General features: G+C 34.1%; 1 pseudogene; it reads right to left on the bottom strand.

Annotated features, from left to right (window-relative positions):
• Positions 1 to 2564: 2564 nt before the first annotated feature.
• LOC125809239 (uncharacterized) lies at positions 2565 to 3672 on the bottom strand (annotated as a pseudogene).
• Positions 3673 to 6065: the final 2393 nt, after the last annotated feature.

Here is a 6065-nt window from a genome sequence, read left to right as displayed (position 1 = left end):
CGCCTCTCTCCCTGGTGAATCTTGCTCGTCACTCTCGTTCTCGATGGGCAGTCTCGCTCGCCTCTCTCGCTTTTATACAAACACAAATGTGTAAAATGTATTTGTGTTTGTATAAAACGAGATAAAATTGTATATATACATATATTTTCGTTCCCCTCTTCCAGATCTCGCTCGTCACTCTCCCAGATCTCGCTCGCCACTCTCACTCGCCTCTCTCACTTTATACAAACACAAATGTATACATTGTGTTTGTGTTTGTATAAAGCGAGAGAAAATTGTATATACAAATACAAATGCATATATTTTCGTCCTATACACTTATGATTTTACAAATACGATCTTCCCCTGCCCAATTTTCTTTTGTCTTTCTCTCTTTCTCGCTTTATACAAACACATATTATACAATTGATTCTTTTGTATATGTATACCGAAACAGATTATACAATTGCTTTTTTTGTATCTATGTATAGCGAAATAGCCAGCTTGTTTTGTATATATGTATAGCGAAATAGTCATAACAAACATAAAGTTTGCTATAAAGCGCAATTATGCAAACTATATCTATAATATACAAATATGATTTTTGTGTTTGCTATATGTGAAAGTTGCTCTAATAATTACATATTTAATGTAATTTTACAAGTTGTCTTGAGAAGATAGAATGTATGTGGACTTTACATCAATGCAAATTTGTATGGCGTCAATATCAATTACATGCTTGAACCAAAAAGCCTAGAAGTCAACCTTGTTGGTGATATCAATGAACATGGTGTAATTATCATAAACCCCATTTAAAGGGACCTTTGATCACGATATTCTCCTTAAATTGGGATCAAATTTTGTGGATTGTTGGCATAATTAAGTTATTTTCTCTGTAATTCCTTCATTGTTGGTGGTTCTTCTTCCTGGAGCAGGTGCTTGTGCCATAGTACACACTGTAAATAAGCTTTCCGATGGCTCCATAAGGTGGAGTGTGAACCTCCTCAACCAAAGTGTCTGTTAAAGGCAGTTATGAGAGGAGAGGAGAGAAAAAAAATCATTTTCTGTTGCCTCCATACCATGAGTTGAGGTCGATCCCAACCTAAGTTTGCAAGTTTAGCCATTTGTGATTATAATTACAAAATTCACGTCAAATTTTATCTCAAGTTTAGCATATTTCTTGTGAAATTCCGACACGCGCATCAAAAGTTTGGTTTGCCAAGGTTAAGCTTTCGAGATATACGTCTGAACTCTGAAGTTTAATTTGCGAAGCCAAACTTGAGGCATTTATGCCTAACATCATATACACCTCTGGTTATGAATCATCATACAAAGTCATTATCCAAGGGAGTAATAATAAATTATAGGATGCAGTCATCTAGTAGATTTAACAAATACAATAAATAAATGTAGAAAATCAAGCAATTATGATAATTGTTACAACAATTGCAATAGTTGTTGCAACTATGGTAATACTAATTACGATAATACAGTTGATATAGCAACTGCAGCAGTTGCTTATATTGTTGCAGCAACTTCAACAATAGTAGAATTATTGTAGCAACTTCTGCATAGTTGCTGCAGCAACTTCATCAATTGTTCAAAAAAATTGGCAGAAAATGAGGTGGAGAAGGAGCTGGCTAAGGAGATAGTGGTTGTGACAGAGGAGAAGGTCGGTGGTGTTGATGGTGATGGTGGAAGAAGAGGTGATAATTGTTGTGGCGGTGGCGAAGGAGGAGGAGGAAGCGGTGGTGGTAGATGAGGAGAAAAACATGGTGGTGATGTCAATTCTTTAGTTATTCTCCATGAGACTATTACTTGATCATCAAGATGAATGTAATTGGGAAAAAACTACCACTAATATCGAAGTTCGATATAACCTTGAAGTCTAAGTGGGGAAATAGCTTCGATTGGTGTATGGGCAAAGCAGCTGCCACCCTACCCATTATAAGTAACAACAACTAGCTATCCATCTTACTAGTTGTGAAGAATGCATATTCTTTGGTAAGTGCAAAAAGGATACCTCTTTATACCAAAAAAAAACTATATCTTTCTCATCAATCATTATCAATATAGCAAATATCATGAGAAACTTTTGCAGGTTTCAAAAATATATCCTCCCTCTATTTTCAAGCTCAGAAATAAAAAGATCCATTATGAGATGGAAGAGCTTTACCATATCTATCTAAGCTACTAGCAGAAAAGGATTTCTTATCTTCAGAATGTAATTTCTGATCCAACTAAGCTAATTCCACAAGGAGCTGAACATTGATGCAAGCTTTGCGTTCTTGTAATCATCACGGAGTTGAATAAACCTGAATTTGCACACAAAAGAAAGAATTTCTATACTGCTTTTCTTGTCATTAAACAAGAACCATCAGTTGAACAGAAAATGAAACTGATATCAATTTCTAGTTTTTGTCATCCTGTAATTTTTTGAAAAGTCATCGTGCATCAATAGATCTCCAGCATTGAAAAGTAAACAAGCAGTAATATGCTTGACAAGAGCATAAAAAAGATATTTTCAAGGAACTGAATAAACCTCTTCGCTCTGCAGCCATTGTCTCCACTGTAAGGATTTCTCTTTAGCTTATACTTTTCATGTATAAATCATACATCTCAGGCATCTTTTCCCTGAAAGAAAGTACATATTTCTTTTGAAAATCCAGTTCAGAATATGACACAGCAGTGTAAAGACTTGGCCACCGTTTTACCAGCTGGTTTTCCTTGAGAAATTTCAAGATTTCATTCCTTGGCATGATCCTCTTCTCTAAGCTAAGCTTTAAAAGCAGTGCACGGGAAGCCAGATAATTAGGTTCATACCCCAGTTCGTTCATGAAAAACTTCAACGTAGTCCTTATCTTAGCCTCTGATGAAGTCAAACAGTAAGGAAGTTTTTGCACCATTAAGCAGATATCAGAATCAGACCATCCAAAACTCCGATAAATATGTAATTTCCTTTCTAATTTGGATTCATCAAGCGACACAAGTACTTGAACACCATGAAGAAACATCCCTGAACTGAGAGGCATATGAAAATCCTTTTCTAGTCGATTTACTGCTTTCTCAATCCACTCAGGACTATTGAGCAGAAGCCTAGGATGCCTGTGAAAAGCCTTGAGAATATCGGCCATTGAAAAGCCAAAATTTTGCAACAATGATATATTGGGTGTCATAACTTTAGGAAGATTACAGGAAAGCAACCTAGGCTCTTTAATAAGACTTATAGGTAGATGGTCATGAATGGGCAACAAATCCCTTAGATAAACAAGATTAGGCTCTATAACAAGTATGTAAACCTCTTCTCAAAAAAGAACTTTTTGTAAGAAATGTAGCAAGTTGAGACCCAGATAAGCCAAGTTGTTGTAAAATCTTAATTTTGGGTTTGAGATTTTCGTCAACACGACAAAACAACAATTGCGGAGAAGAAGAAACAAGGGTTTTGATCTGTGATTTGTTCATACCCATTTCATCAAGGAGATGAAGTAACAAATGCGGGTCATAGTGTCTGTATCTCAAACGAGTTAACTTGTCTCTTGTGGAAATGGCTTCTTTTGTTGAGAAGTCGAGTGAATTTACCAGGAACTCCATCAATACATTAGCAGGTGCCGCCGCCACCGCCGCCGCTGCAACTGTGGAATAAAGGCAGGAAAATAGATGATTTTGTGCGCCATTGCAACTAATTCTAAGCATCAATACAAGCAATCTTCGTATTTGTCGGCGGTATTCTTGCTTCCCCTCCGCTGCTTCACACGCCTCACCAGATAGAAATATATGACAGGGCCGGGGCGTTCTGTAGGTCTCGTTCACTTTGTGATTAGGTGAAAATGTTAATTGAATTTATTTATGAAAAAATAATTCCTGAATATATAACTTAATTTTTTATATTTTCTAAAATTTTCTACCATTTGAAAAATTACAAAATTCTCTATTTTCCTCACTCTCTTTTCTAATCTCGAATACATCCCCCAAACTCTCCACACACATCCTTAACTTCCCCAAAATCACGGTTAACTTCGTCAATTTCAAATTTTTAAAAAAGTTGAAGAATTTCTTCATCATTTTTTTGTTTCCAATATATCATAGTTTTTACTAATCTCCAACTCAATTAAACGATACATATGGATTCACTATCATCGTTTAGTATTAGTCTTACTTAATTAGATCCTCAAACAAAAAAATTTGTTCCTCATGAGTTTGATTTGGATATTGATACGTAATTGCGAAAGGATGCCAGTTCAAGTGCAAAATCACCAGTTGCAAAAGCTTCAAAAGGGGGGCGGGGGGGCTCAAATTTCTAATGTATTTGTTTGATATTCGTGTGTTTACTTATGTATCATATTTATGTTTCAACTATAAGATACATTACAACTTTATTTGTGCACAAGGTACAAATGTTACAGTTGATACATAACCTCAATTATTTTAAACTAGATGATACATACAATCCTATTTATTGTTATGTATCAAATACATAATCATGCTAACTTTCATTATATTTTAGTAACCGATACATACAATACCCACTCTTACGTATCATATACAAAGCTTACACAATACATATAGTTATGTATCAAAATTCATGCATCACATTTGTATTAGGTGTGTTTAGTCATGTATCCAGATTATCTTCTACAATGTATTTGATGTCTATTTTTTTTCCTCAATTCATCAATTTTTACCTGATACATACAATATCCATTGTTATGTATCGAATACATGACTAAACACACTTAATACAAAGATGACACAATACATATGATTATGGATCATAATTCATGTATCAGCTTTGTATTATGTGTGTTTAGTCATGTATCAGAATTAACCTTTTAAGATGTATCTTATGCCTAGTTTTTTTCTCAATTCATCACTTTCTAATTCAGCTGCAATTGCTGATTTCAAATTCACAAACGAAATATTTTCTCCAATAACAATTTCATTGCTTCTGTATCGTTCATACCTTACTTCAGATTCTCAAATTTCTGAATGTCTCAACAAAATCGATATATTCATTATATGTTTGCATGAATATATTATCAGGAAAAACCCAAAATAAATTGAAAACTCAAAAAACCCCGAGATTGAAAAATTCAAATTTTATTAGTTTGATTTGGTTTATAAATTTTAAAATACGATAATAATTATTTGATTGATATTTGAAAATTCCAACCCAACCGATCATGTACGTGTCTACTTATGTGCAATGACTTTAAGAATCCAAAATCATTTGCTAAACGAAGCAATCAAAACGCCCTACACAAAAAGTATTAACTTTTGTTGATAAATTACAACCAGTCAATAGGTACCCTCCTTTTAAAATAATTCATTAATACCTTATAAATTTCAATTCCTCAAATAACAATAATAACATATTCAATATAATTTTATTAGCGTAATTTGAAAAAAGTTGGACATACACAGGTCTGATGAAGTCAGAAGGTAAACAATGTAAAGTCAATTTGCCAAGACTAAACTTCATAGATATACGTCTAAAGTCGATTTCATATCAATAATATACAAGTTTTATGTATTTATTGACATGTAATTAAAAAGAATGTTTCATAAAGAAGGCATAAATACAGAAAATTACTCTTGCATTTGAAACTTTTCATTATGAAGGAGACATGAAGAATGTGATGGTAGGTACTGTACAAACTTACCCTGCTTATGTACCAGCAACTGAAGAGGAAGGAGAAGCAAAAGAAGGGAAGACATAGAAGCTTTTGTCTGAAGTTTCTAACACTGCCCGATCCGCAATAAGCAGGGGAACCGCTGTACGACCCATTATAAGTAATAACTACTAGCTATCCACCTTACTCGGTGTGAAGAACGCATATTTTTTTGCTAAGTGCAAAGAGTTTCCACACAGGAAAAAAGGATACCTCTTTATACCAAGAAAAAATTATATCTTTTCTCCTCGATCATTAACAATATAGCAACAGGCACATCTAGCAAAAGTCAAGTTAAATTTTGCAGGTTTCAAAAATATATCCAGCAAAGGGAGACTGAAGAATCACCAAACGTAAGCTCGAAAGAAGACTTAGAATTAGGATGAACTACCTTAAAATTAACTAAACTTCCCCATA

The sequence above is a fragment of the Solanum verrucosum genome, unplaced genomic scaffold (assembly GCF_900185275.1).
Source record: "Solanum verrucosum unplaced genomic scaffold, falcon-dt-bn FXZP01000062.1, whole genome shotgun sequence".
Lineage (NCBI taxonomy): Eukaryota > Viridiplantae > Streptophyta > Magnoliopsida > Solanales > Solanaceae > Solanum > Solanum verrucosum.
Note: the sequence above shows the minus strand (reverse complement) of the source record. Positions and strands in the feature narration are given on the sequence as shown.